Source organism: Helianthus annuus, chromosome 17 (genome assembly GCF_002127325.2).
Source record: "Helianthus annuus cultivar XRQ/B chromosome 17, HanXRQr2.0-SUNRISE, whole genome shotgun sequence".
In the NCBI taxonomy this organism is placed as follows: Eukaryota; Viridiplantae; Streptophyta; class Magnoliopsida; order Asterales; family Asteraceae; genus Helianthus; species Helianthus annuus.
Window position 1 is genome coordinate 58356422 of NC_035449.2, and position 15191 is coordinate 58371612.

The following is a 15191-nucleotide window of genomic DNA, read 5'->3' on the forward strand; positions in this document are numbered from 1 at the left end:
TTGGAAAAAAAGAAAAAAAAAGAAAAAAATGAAATGAAAAGAAAAAAAAGAGAAAAAAGAAAGAAAAAGAAAAAAAATTTAGTATTGATGTTCGTGTTAATAAATGGGGCGAAAATAACCCGAAGAGTTAGTAGTTATTGTGAATAAAGTTGTCATGGCTTGGTATGTTCTTTTGTGTTCACCATATAAACATAAAAAGCCAAAAATAATTCCTTACCTTTACCCTTAACCCAAAACCCGTAAGTCCTTTTGATATGTGCTACGTTAGTTGATACGGTGGAGGTATGATTGCTATACAAGCTTATGATTGCAAGGTAGCATATTTGGATTGAGGGAAACATATACTAGCACATTACACGCTAGTCTTGATAAAACCGAGAGGAGTGATTATTTTGAGGGGCGTGTGGCATGTGTGTAGTATCATAAGCATGTTAGTTTTACTTAGGCAAGTCTTCAGTGTTTTAAATGCGTATCATTTATTTGTCAGATTGTCAATCTCGATTGTGTCAGTCTATAGGACGGGTATGACTTGGGACCTTAAATTGTGAATTCGGTAAGGGATTCAATGGTGATTTGTTAATAAGGTGAATATTGTTTGTAATGGTTGCTTGAGGACAATCAAAGATAAGTGTGAGGATGTGATGGAGTGTGCGAAACCCGAGTATTTAAGTGTGTTTTATGGTTTGTTTTATGGTATTTCAAGTAATAACATGACGTGAATGTGATAACTACGCAAGTATGTGGTTTTACAGGTTAATCGTGTAATTCGGTGAAGTTAAGACGTTTGGTGATGAAGCGGAACAACCGGGAATAATAATCAAGTGAATTATATCATTCGAGACGTGTGCGGGTCGAAAAGATACATTGAAATGCAAAAGATATGAAATTAATGAAGTCTAGGGGCTGTTTATAATTAATTGGAAGTTGAAATCAAGCAAATACAAAGTTCCAGCAGCAAAGTGAAGACCGTAGGTTATGATATCATGCATAAGCTACGGTGTGTGGGTTCTGAGTTCAACAATGCACATGGAGCGTAGGCTACGGTTTTTATTCCGTAGTAGATTAAAAGATTGGCAGCGGCCGACATGTGGAGGAGTGACAAGAACAATAGTTATCATCATTTAATATATAAAAGATCATCATCATGATTCTTGAAAGAGGCTACGAAGACAAGTCCAAGATATCACGTGAAGGGAGGTGAGTTGGAGCATTTTTCATTATCACAAGTCAACACACACGTGCATATTGGCAGAATTGGAGGACGTTTTTGGCACCGTTAATTTAGAAGAAAAAAATAATAATTCTCATCATTACTTTTTGGAAGACATTGGGGGTCGATAACACATTCTTTGAGGGGTTATTCAAAAAGTCAATACAAATCCATCTCATCAAAAAACATGGGCCGATTTGGAGGGCATTTAATTAAATAATCATCATCATCATTTACGTGGACTGGGGGAATTTATCGAAGGGATTGTTTTGTTGGACCAAGCCCATCATATTTAGTGGCAGACTTTTTGGGCGGCACACATTGACTTTGGGACTTGTTTTTGGCGGTGACATCAAGGATAGATGGGAGGCACATGGCATAATGAACATTACTTCTTTTGGGCCGTATAGAGAGAGAAGGGAAGTGGGCCAACTAACATCTTGGACTTTTGGTCTTTGTTGTTTTTGGATTGGGCCGATACAAGGCACGTAAATCACAAGTGGCAGCAGAGGCTTTGACAGCAAGAAGATATTACTAACATCAAATCAATTCTTCATCAGCTCGACAGCCGTCGCATAGAGGGTTTCAACCGGTATCAAGCGGGCGAAGATCAGTCAACCTAATGAGCGGCTAGTCTCCTAGTGGTTTCCTCCGGATGGAGGGTTTTTGTAAGTTAGACAATTTTATGTGTTTGTGACAATCGTATAACTTGGTGATCTAAGCATTCGATGCTTTTCACCTTGATTTGATTTGATTTATTGGTTGTAAAGAACTGCATTTATTTAAATCTTAATTTCTAATCATTCAGTTCCTGAGAGTTCTAGTAATTGGGATATATTTGACATGGGGTTAGGGTTTGTAAATTGTAATTGATAATCATTCGGTAACCTCCCGTTATGTATTGACCGGAGTACTTAGTCGTTGGTTATCACAATTGATGAATTAAGTTAAACACTTATGTCTATGTGAGTGTTTCGATTAAACACATAATTGAATCTAGCTGTAAAACCTGAAATCTGGAGGAACCATTGTTCTTTCTATTGATTTTAAATCTCACTTTTAGTTCGTAATTTTTAGATAATCAATCAAATCCAACAATTGAGTTTTACTTTTTAATAGTAGTTAGTCAAAACTGAGCATTATACACTTTCCACAATCCTCCTCTGGTCCGATATCCGACTTACCCTATCTACTGGTTTAGTTGGTTTTTGCATGTCACTAATGACAGACATCATGTGGCAGTCATGCGTATGCGTGCGCGAGTACACATTGCATGGGGGCGCGCATATGCACATGGGACTGACGCGCATATGGCAGTGAGCCAAATGGACGCACCTCGCATGAGGGTGCAGACCTGCACGCGTGCGCGCGCAGAAGCTTTCAGCAGCAGTTAATGCTGTGCAGTTACGTTTCAGCATTCGAAACTGACAAAGTTAATGCGTTTGACTGAGAATTAAGTGACGAATTAAAGTGCATTAAAGACGTCTAATGCAGTTTAATTCTCCCATTTAAATTTATTTTTCAGTTTCGAGTTCAGACCTGGTGTATAAATAGGAGGCTCCTTTCACCAGATTGAGACACCGAGTTTTATCAGTTGGTGGCTCAAAATGATATTCAAGAGACCGAAGATCAACTTGTCTCTCGTTACATTGGTGGTCTGAGGGTTCTGATTATGGAGTTTGTGAATTTGTTTGATCCGATGACAATTTCTGATGCACATCAGTGTGCCCTGGTTTTTGAAAAACAAAACCAACTTCATGGTGGTTCAGCCTCATTTGCCTTGACAAGAGGTAGTTCGGGTTCGGGCAACGTGGCGTCTCGTTTTGTGCCCAACCAAGCAAAACTGGGTGGTGGCACTACTGGACCTAGTTCTAAAGGGGCCGGTACTAGTAGCATGAAATGTTTTAATTGTGGAGAGACGGGTCATCGACATGCAGAGTGCAAGAAGGCTGGGAAGAGACACTTGTTTAATGAACATGAGGTATGAGAAGATGATGATGAGGCTGGTGGGACTTATGAAGACGACCCGATTTATGATGATGAGGAGCCTGAGTATGAAGAGGAGGTGGCTGGATATGTGGGGTTGAGTCTGGTGGTTAGGCGCTCATGCTATACACCAAAGGCCAATGATGATGATTGGCTTAAACATAACATCTTCCATTCGACTTGTACTGTGTTGGGAAAGGTTTGTACTTTTGTTATTGATTTAGGGAGTTGTGATAATCTAGTTTCTGAGGTGGCTGTCAGAAAGCTAGGTTTGAAGACAGAGAGCCATCATAAACCTTATAAGCTCCAGTGGCTCAAGAAGGGAGGCGAGGTACAAGTGAGTAAGCGTACCCTTGTTTCTTTTTTTGTTGGTAAAACATATAAGGATGATGTGTGGTGTGATGTGGTACGTATGGATGTGTGCCATTTATTGTTGGGGAGGCCTTGGGAATATGATCGTTGCATAGAGCATAACGGGCGTTCTAATACCTATAGTTTTATGTTTGATAATGTGAAGATAACTTTGTTGCCTAATAAACCCAAGGAAGTAGCCGCCAAGCCCACTGGTACCAGTTGACTCTTTCTCAGTTTGAGAACGAATTGGAGGTGGGAGATGATGTTTTTGTGTTGATTGGTAAGGAAGTGGTTGACGGGGTCAACATTTCTGATGCTATGGTTCCGTTGCTTGAGGAATTTTCTGATGTTTTCCCTGATGATTTGCCTAATGGATTGCCTCCTTTGGGTGACATCCAACATCATATTGATTTGGAGCCTGGGTCACAATTACCCAATAGACCACATTACAGGATGAGCCATGGTGAGCATGAGGAGTGGCGAAGGCAGGTTGAGGAGTTGATTTCTAAGGGTTATGTTCGTGAAAGTATGAGCCCTTGTGTTGTTCCTGCTTTATTGACTCCAAAGAAAGATAGCACTTGTCGTATGCGTGTTGTTAATCGAGCAGTCAACAAGATTACTATGAGGTACAGGTTTCCTATTCCTCGACTTGATGATTTACTTGATCAGGTTAGTGGTGCTACTATTTTTACAAAGTTAGATTTGAAGAGTGGGTATTACCAGATTCGTCTTAGACCGGGTGACATGTGGAAGACTGCCTTCAAGACTCATGAAGGGTTGTATGAGTGGTTGGTGATGCCATTTGGTTTATCAAACACACCTAGTACTTTTATGCGTGTGATGAATCAGTTGCTTAGACCTTTTATTGGGAAGTTTGTGGTTGTGTATTTTGATGACATTCTTATTTGTAGTGCTTCTTTCAGTGACCATGTAATTGTGCATGTGAGGCAGGTTTTGGCCTTACTTCGCAGGGACAGTTTTTATGCAACTACCTAGACGTGTGTGTTCATGACCCCTAATGTGTTGTTCTTAGGGTATGTTGTTTCTGGTGATGGGATACAGGTTGATGAATCCAAAGTAGCGGCTGTTCAAAATTGGCCAACTCCTACTACCATTACTGAAGTTTGTAGTTTCCATGGGCTTGCTTCTTTTTTATAGACGATTTATACCACATTTCAGTTCTACTTTGGCCCCACTGAAAGATTGTATGAAGGGAAGACGTTTGTATGGACATAGGATGCAGAGTTGGCTTTTCAAGTTGTGAAAGACAAGCTCACTACAACACCAATTCTGGTATTGCCTGATTTTTCTCAAATTTTTGAACTTCATACTGAGGCCTCAAAGGTTGGAATTGAAAGGGTTCTTAGCCAGGGTGGTAGACCTGTTGCTTATTCTAGTGAGAAGTTATGATGTGCAATAAGTAGTTCAAATAAATAAACTAAAATAAACCTAAATTTAGACTCAAGTAATAATAATCTAGATTCTCTAACTTGACTAAACTACTCACCGGCAAGTGAACCGGTCAACTCTAGCAAAGAAAAGCAAGTCCGGATGTCGAACCGACAAGGACTCTAATAAATTACGTTAACGACTTTATTTAGACTACTACTGACGCGACTTAACTGTTGTTGTGTTTTAAAGGGGGAGGGGGGTTTACTAAAATCCTAAAATTGAAATTGAAATAAAACTAGATTATGACACGAACAAGAACTAAGGTTTAATTCGAATGAGATTAACGACTACCTAGGCTTGAATCTAGTTTAACTAGGAATGGATTTCCAACGGTACTATTGTGGTATGGAATCGGGATCGTATAGTACTAAACCCTAAGGTATTTCAAGCTAAGACTTCCTGACCCTTCTCAGGAAGAAACCCAGGAAACCCTACAAGGATGTTGTGAACACCGATTGTTAGACTTCCTCTCAGTCCTCTAACGACTCTAAAAGTGTCCTAATACGACTATCTACCTCTCAGCGCGACAGGCTAAGGCAATCCTAGATTCTAACTTGGTTTAATAGACTCAAATTCGATTGGGGAACTAAGACTGACTTCTCTCAAAACCTATCTTAGCTATATATTGCACCGAGACCTACTAACTAACTCGAGCCTCTCAGCGACAAGTTAAGCAGAATACTTAATTCTAATTGAATTTTAATTACTGTTTCTACTGTAGGATCGGAATCTTGACCCGAACGAGTCAATCAGAGGAATTCGATCAGATACAGGTGCGGAAAACAAGTACCTGATGTAGAAACAGCTAGAAATCTCTTTAATATGCTTTTCTCATTGATTTGACACTAATTACATGCGAATCTCACACCGGCAGCACCTCGGTATGGAATTTCTAGAGTTGCATTTGTGGACCTCTCCAAGGGTATTTATACAATTTCTGGTCCACTCCAACGGCATGTCCGTTAAAGAGGTCCAGGTCTGGTCCACTCCAACGGCATGTCCGTTAAAGAGGTCCAGGTCTGGTCCACTCCAACGGCATGTCCGTATAAGTGGTCCAGAACGTCCGTATAAGCGGTCCAGAACTATAATACGCCTAAACTCTCTAATTTTCTCGTAAATCACGCCCTAATCTATACAATACAATAAAAGACCTGATCCTAGACATCTAGACGTAATCAACAGATGTAGTGCACCAACAGACTCCCCCTCAGATGTTGATGGAGTCGTCACCACACACTTTGACTTCAAAGTTATATCTTCACATCTTTAATCTAGATCAGTCTCCGGGCTTTCTCTTTCTCTCTATCTACAGACTCCCCCTCTCGATTTACTGGCATTCTTTTGTTCTTCAGTAACATCTTCAGGATCTTTGTCTGCTCTTCACAGGTTTTCAGAATTGATTTCCAGGATCGAAACTTAGCTTTCTTCTATCAGTATCGAAACCTGGTTACCTGCAAAATCTTAACCCAGAAATAAAATCTCTAATTTATTTCATATCACACATCTCTGCACTAACTTATTACTCCCCCTCAAAACAAACTATGATAAACCACTTGAAGAAGGTTAGATTTAACGAAGACAGTTAGATTTACACAAACACTCCCCCTCAAATTCTGTTCATTATGTTTAGCACACGGAATTTTGAAAATCAGTTTTCCAATATCAGTTGTCGAAAATCTTTTTGACTTTTTCAAAATTATGCTAAAACACACACAAAATTTTTTTTTGGATTTTTCAAGGTGAGAAAATAAAATGCAGAAATAAACTATTTACAAACAATATTTTTATGAGTTTGTGCAAGAGGATCATATCAGTTTGTGAGACAAATCAACAACACCGTTAAGCTTGATTTCATTTTAAGCTTTAAACAATTTACTTGGATTATCAGTACATTGACAACACAAATTTCAATCGATTCGAGATATGATATTAATGTTTTAGAAACTTGAACTTAACTGTGTATCACTCCACTTGAATATACTCCCGTATCCGGATTTCAATGTTCAGATTGATAGGAAAATATACTACAAATGATATCTGTATATAATTTAAGGTATGCGAGGGCTGAGGGATCTCAGGTCGATACTTCCGTATGCGCAGAGAGATATCAGCTTCGACTTAAAGGAGTGTCCCCTTTAGGAGATCTTTTCAGCTACAACAACTGATTATCAATTTTATTGTCTAATCAGCTGAGGGTTTAATGCTATGTTTCAAGCATTTGCAGCAAGTATTATCCGAGGACTAGGTCAGAACTTCCATTCAGCAGAAGTCCCGGGATAATACCCCAGATATCACAGAGTATACAAACCTAAAAGATCAGAAAATGAAACCTTTCAAACGAGATTTCAGGGGTTACCTATATATTCAAGAATAGTTACCCACGAATTAAGCAAGTTGAATTTAGTTTATATCTCGTTTCAATCTACTAATTGTGTGAAAATCTACTGACGCATCTGCAGAAAATTGTTTAACACTTTTTAAACTATTCAAATCTTTAGCGTGCCGTGATAGTCCACTGATGTACTATCATTTCCTCTTTTTCGCAACAAAAACTCATTTTTGAATTTTATCATGTTTTTGGCTTTTTCAAATTTTCAAATGTTTTTGGATTTTCTGTGAAATTTCCCTACTCCCCCTAAAATGCAAACACATTTTAAAGAAAATTTGAAAACTTCTAAATTTTTTACCTACTAGAAACATAAAAGCAAAAACAAACTATACAGAAACTTGACAACTGACACTGAATCACATCAAATCGCCATTCACTAGGCATAAACAATCTGAACTCCCCCTCTCACAAATCATTTTCTCATTTAGATTTCAAAACACTTAAGTTTGTTTTAATCAAAATGATTTTTCCGGAAAATGAATATGTGTTGATAACAACCACTTGTAGGTTTATCAATCTTAAAAACGGGGATGTGGTTCATCATCTTGTCTATCTATTGTCATGAATAGTAAATCAAGTACAAATTAATGTCCCTGATTTACCATTTGCCTCTAATAACCTTCTGTACCACTTGTAAATGTAAACACTTCAAAGTATCCAAACATCTCAAAATTTAACCACAATTACCACTTGTGGGATCAAGATTACCACTTGTAGATACAATGATTACCACTTGTAGGAATGTGACCTCTACATTACCATTTTTCAATCAAAATGCCGATTCCTGCTTCGCAATTAACCTCCTGGAAGCTCCGGCATAGTCCTTTCACCTGCAAACAACAAAAAACATTCAAAAATTAAACACACGCATTCAAACTTCTCAAATACAAGAAAGATGCCGATTCATGATCCACGATATAAAGTTGGGATCTCCGGCGTAGTCCTAAGACTATCATGGAAAACAAACATCCATCCAAGTCTTCTCAGACTTGATGGATTTCAACTCCTGAGCAGTTGGATTGTATGTAGCCTTTTTCGTGGCGTAAAAATCTTTTACTCCCTTTGCTCTTCCACTCAACATCTTCCCAAATATCTTCTTAACATTCCCATTGAATGTTTTCTCGACATCAAAATCATCCTTTTCTTTGTAGAACTGATTTGAAATCTCAGTTTTTCCTACTTTCTTCTTTACTTCGTCAAACTTCAATGATGGAAACTCCTCATCATTTACTAAGATCTTTTTCTCAACTTGTGGCTCTTCTGGCTTTGTGGAACCAGATTCATCACCGACATTTACTTCATCTTTCTTTGCAACCCAGACCTGGTTGTCCTTTCCTTTCTTCTCATACTTGTTCTTTTGTGAACATTCACCAATCTCGAATTTTGAATTCTCAAACATTCTAAGTTTTTCAGTTGGTGGTTCAACATCAACAACTTTCTCTTTCAACTTCTGAGACACTCCCTGTTTTGCTTTGATATTCTGTGTACAGTTCCATGCAATGTGACCAACTTCATTGCATCTGTAACAGGTACGAGTCTCTCTTTGATAAAACAATTCAGCTCCATTTCTCTTTCTTTCAACAAGAAACTCCTGGTTTGACTGTTTCCAGAACGGTTTCTTCTGTTCTTCATCCGAACTTCCACCTGACACAAATTCAGTTTTTGTTTTAGGATTTTTATCATTTTTATGGTTTTCTGGTGGAATAAAACCAAGACCTTTCTTTTTGTAGCTACGATTTTGGTTAGGTTTCTTTTGAAAACCAGAACCAGAATTGTTGCCCTTTTTCTTATTTAAACGTTGCTGAACTCTAGAAGTATATTTTTTAGGTTTTTCAAAATTTTTCAAACCTTTTAATTCTGAAATATTGATTTCTGTTAGTTTGAAAGTTTTGTTTATTAGTTCCGTTTTAATACTCATTATAGGGATCTCTTTATTGTAATATAATTTGTCCGAACCTTTCAAAGTATAAACAACTTCGAATGATTCATCATTCAAATTTGACTTTGAAAGCAAAAATTCTAAACTATAAGACCGTTTAACCGACGAATTTGAACTTTTGACTGACGACTTTGACCCTCCAGACTCAGATTTCGACTCGGACTCCTCATCAATATCCAACACCTGATCGACCACCTTTTTAATTAACTCAGACTCATGATCAGTATCAGACGAGGTAAACGTGACATCAATATTGTCTGGTAAAACGTCAGTTGTGTCGGTTTTTAACTGAATATTGACTGCTTTCTCCAATTGCTCCTCATTTGGTTTCCTAGGAGAATACCCATCCCAAATTGGAGGTGGACACTTGTTATAGCTAACAGTCGTTTTCTTACCACAGTCATTCTTCTTCTTTTGCTTCTCATCTTGAAAAGCTTCTAAACCTGCAACAGTTGGATAAACACGATCAATAAGATAATCAGAAGTAGTGTAGCTTAACAACAATCTCCTAATTCTCTCATTCTCTATCTTTTCGATTTCCAACTCCTGCTTCCATTTGGCACTCTCTTCAATGTAAAAATTTATTGCCTTTTGTTTCGACATCAAGGTAGCATTCATCATGGTAAGCGCTTGTTCTCTCTCTGAGTTTGTTGTTTGAAGACCAGTTACTGTTCTGTTCAACACGTCGTACGATTCTTTCACATAATTGAGGTTGAACAATAACTGCTCCTTCTTCTTTTCATACTCAGATATGATGTCGTCTTTAGCTGCACAGTTCTTGCAATCTTCCAAGCACTTCTCGCACGGCTTCACAACTTCAACAATCGTTTCCACTTCGATTGTCTTAACAACTTCAATCAATTTTTCTACTTCAATCACCTTTTCTACTTCAATAACAACCTCAGTAATCTTCTCAGCAACATTCTCTGCATTTTGAACATCGCCTTCAGATTCAGTTTCATTGTCTTCAGATTCAGTTTGTTGTTCATTAGAAGGTCGTTTTCCCTTTAGTTTCTCCATGCAATCTGCAAAATAAACATGAAAACTTTTAGGAGAAAGATGAGTTTTAGCAACATTTATAAGTTTTTCTCCCTCATCATCACTGCTGTTGTGAACTGGTGATTGATCAAAGTGAGCAGATTTTTCAGACTCATTATCAGATAAATCAGAAACAGTTGGTGATTTATCAAAAACAACAGTCTTTTCTGAATCAATCTCATTCTGAACACTCTCATCAGAACTAACTGCATATTCAACATTTTCATCTGAATCTGTTGAAATTTCTCCAGATCTTTCAGAAATCTTATCATCAACACCATCTGAACTTTCATCAGATGACACAGATTTTTCATCTCCACTTGGCACATTCATACCAATCGATTTCATCCAAGTAGCAAACAAATCTGGCTCTCGGACGATCTTTGCAATGAAAGCTTTATAATCTCCATTCTCATCAACAAACATATCCCAACTAAAACCTTCTGGTAGTTTCTCATCATCTTGTTCGATAAAGTGTTTTGCAGTGGCTTCAGATGAGATGTAATCACTCCAACTGAAATCTACCAAACATGCTCTTTTCGGATCTTCTATCTTTCCTCCGTGAGCTGTTTGAGGTTCTTGGGATCGACCGACTTGCTGATAGATAGCTTTGCGGTAGTAATCATCTTTCCCAAATGGATTTTGTGCTCCGCTAGCCTCTCTTCCTTTGCATTCCCGCTTGAAATGGCCTTTCTCCCTGCAACGAAAACACGTAACTTTAGATTTATCAAAACCTAAAGTAGACACATGTGCATCAAGAAAGTCATTTCTCCCAGTAATGGTTTTGAATTTCTCAGCTCGACGAAGAACACTCGCTAGACACCATTTGATATCCATAAGTTCCATTTCCTCGGCGTCTATTTGGTCGTAATCCTCTTTGGTGAGCATGGGATTTCCAATCCGACCAGCAACTAGACCTTCATAGGATAACAGAACTGAACCCAGAAGTGCCATATGGTCTTTCGCAGTGTCTTCAGAGAAGCTTTGACCTTCTGGAAGGTTGAGAGCTATGTTGCACTGAATTATGTATCCATTTCCGGTTTTCGTACTCTGAGACTGAAAGCTTGTGTTAGTCTCTTTCGGATTCACACTTGGAAACGATGAAAAACCACTGCTGCTCTTGTTTGAACCCTGATCAACATTTTCTGATGAATCTCCAGCACTGAAGGCGGTTTGTATTTTCGGACTTCTTTCAGCTTCAGAAACTGGAACACTACCTTTATAGTATATTTTAACATCCTGTTGACCACTAGGATTGTTCATCCTGGCGATCTTTTGCTGTTCAAGATTCTGAGCTTCTAATTTTTCAATAAATTGCCCAATTGTCAGTCCATCATAAACTCCCGTGTTTTTCAAGATCATTAAATACGTTCCCCACTCTTTTTGAGGTAACGCATCAGCCAACTTATCAACATATTCTTCACGACCTTTATCGACACCAATCATTGTTAATGATCTCACTAAGTGACAATATCGTTCAATTAGCGCCTTAGTATCCTCTCCTGGTAAACTGCTAAAGAGATCGAACTCTTTCTTGAGTAATGCCTCTTTGCTTTTAACCATGCTCGCACTACCCTCGAACTTGACCTGAAGAGCATCCCAAATCGATTTAGCTGTTTTGTCGTGTTGTAGCAAGATGAAAATATCTTCTTTGATTGCTTGTTGTAATAAACTGATCATCATTTTCTCTGCTCTGTACATTGCACGTTCTTGATCTGTGAATTCGGATATTTCTTTTACAACATTCATCTCTGTTCTCGGTAACGAATACTTTTTCAAAATGCATTCCCACGATCTGAGATGATTTGCCTGAACCCAGTTTTCAAAACGATCTTTCCACCCGTAGTATTCTTCAATACTCATAAGTTTCGGGGGTTTCTGGGTGGTTCCCGTCTCATTTTCAAGATTCATGGCTTGAGCAATCGCGGCTGGAGTGCTTGGTGTAGCAAATGCGTTGAAGAATTCAGAACTCATGTTCCTGATGTACAACCTGATGTAGTCGGATTACCTGATGTGACACAAACAAACAACACACAATCAGTTTAACAATTATCGATTAACAACAACGAACTGATACTCGAACCGGTGAATGTTTTGTGTGGACTGAACGTTGATAGACTAAACGTTGACCAACTGTGTGGACGGAGTGACACACTGAGCGAACTGCTTTGACTCGGATCAAAATCAGATGACTTAACACTTTTTCGTACAAGCTGACACACTTTCAAATGAACTGAGCCTTTGACACTTTTGAATTCCAAACTGTACGAACTAGAACTAGCTTCCGAGTGAAATGATTTCTATCAACCAAATTGAATCTTTTCAAGCGACTCAAGCACACTAAAAGAAGTGATGAACTTTCAATCGATGACAACAATTTCAAATCACATGTAGCAATTCAATTCTATTTTTTATGTCTTTAACAAAATGTTTAAAAAAAATCCTATTAATATATCAACTATCTAAATGGCCGAAAAATTTTTTTAATGGTTTTAATTGGTTAATATGATATAATGATCAACAATTTATGAAAGTAGAGTGGTGTAGTGATCAACAATTTATGAAAAAATAAGATTGGTTTGTTTTAGAAAATGGGACGGTTGCATACAAAAATGAAATTGATAGGCTCAAATGAGTGGGTAAATGGAAATGAGTGGTCAACAATTTATGGGCTTAATGGGACGGTGCATGTTTGACAAGTGAGTGAGTATTTTTTTTAAAAAAACGGCAAGTGTAAAAAGATAAGATGTTGATTGGATGATGGTCACATTGTGGGACGGTCATGGGCTGGGATTGGGTGTTTTGAGCGGTGGAGTGGGCTGGGCGGTTATGGTAAGTAACTTGAGTAAATGGTAAGTGGGCTAAAGATTAGGCAGTTTAGCGGCAAGTGATTATTATTATTATTATTTTTTTTTTAAAAAACGGCAAATGTAAAAGATAAACGGGCCTCTTGGTTGATAGATGGGGCGGCAGTTAAGGGCGGTGCACAAGAAAAGCTCGGATTGGGCCGACTTTTTAAAATGGGCGGCACAACAGTTTTTTTTAAATGGACGGCTGGGCGGTGGTAACCTTTTTATAAAATGGCGGTTGACTTTTGAAAGCTGATTGGGTTTAGTGGGCCGAGAACATTGTAAAAGCTGATTTAGGAGGTGACAACAATTCAGTGGATTGGGCGGTGGGTTATTGGGGTGGGAAATGATAAGACCAAATGGGTTTTACTATTGGTTAATATTGAATTAAAGGGGCGGTGGATTTGTTTGCATTTAATTGTCACATGGTGGGCGGTGCACAACAGTTTACAAAGCCCAAAAAATTGAAAACAAAGCTATCAAAAACCAATAAAGCAAACGTCAGCAGGTATTGGCGACGGTGGATTAAAAATATGATTGGACAATTATTCAATGAGGGTGTAATTTTAAGTGACCGGTTGTATGGGCGGCACTATTTAATGAAATAATGGGTGATGTTTTATTTGTTAAAATGGGCGGTGACTAAATGTGCACAAGGGTTAAGGTATCACATGGGTTGGGCTGTTCATGTTGTTAAGTGGGCTTTTGTAATTGGGTGGGATTGGGCGGTTCACACTTTTTGATTATAATGTCTTATGAGCGGTGTAGACACAACGACTGACAACTTTTGGAGCGATCCACATGTTACTTTTGGAGCGATTCAGACTGTTTTCAATGAGCGGTCCACACGAGCGATCCACCTTAGGGGGTACGGGGTGCCTTCGGGCAACCCCTTCGGTGAGTCGAAATCCCGATCGGGATTGTGCCGCCAACAAAGGCGGTGAAGAGAGAGAGGGTGGAAAACGGTGATGAGGTGCCGAAGGAGAGAGGGGAAAGGTGGTGGGGCCAGCACACTTTCAACCAATCAATGCTTTCCCTTTTTTTTTTTTTTTTTTTTAAAAAAAAAAACCCAATTCACCTAATAGGGGAGTGGCGCCATCAAATGGGGGTGTTAGGGGAGTTTAAGAGGGGAGTTGACGTGGCACACGGGGATTGGTTTGGCGTAAGAGAGGGCACTCACCTATTAGGTGTGCACCCCCTTCACCCTTAGTTCTTAAAAGCGATTCAGAAATGTCATAAACGCGGTTCAGAAGAGCGATCCAGATGTTGTCATAAAGGCGATCCAGACGTTCCTAAGAGCGATTCAGGCTGATAATTTCGAGCGGTCCACACCTCATTTTCGAGCGAACCAGACATCTATTTCAAGCGGTTCAGAAATTTTCGAGCGGTTCAGACCTAATTTCGAGCGGTTCAGAAAAACGAACCAGATATGTTCACAAAAGCGGACTAGACTCGGACATCATTTTGACCCACTTTTTCTTTGAATTTCAACCCCAAACTTTCAAGGGTTTATCTATACACTATCGCGCACAACATATTCAAAAATCAGCCAAAACGGACCGTGAAATATGTCTGAATCTGAAAAAGAATGAGTAGAAGATAGAATTTTTGATGAATTTCAGCTATTTCTTGTAGAAATCCTCCTCCTGAAGCTCTGATACCACTTGTAGGATCGGAATCTTGACCCGAACGAGTCAATCAGAGGAATTCGATCAGATACAGGTGCGGAAAACAAGTACCTGATGTAGAAACAGCTAGAAATCTCTTTAATATGCTTTTCTCATTGATTTGACACTAATTACATGCGAATCTCACACCGGCAGCACCTCGGTATGGAATTTCTAGAGTTGCATTTGTGGACCTCTCCAAGGGTATTTATACAATTTCTGGTCCACTCCAACGGCATGTCCGTTAAAGAGGTCCAGGTCTGGTCCACTCCAACGGCATGTCCGTTAAAGAGGTCCAGGTCTGGTC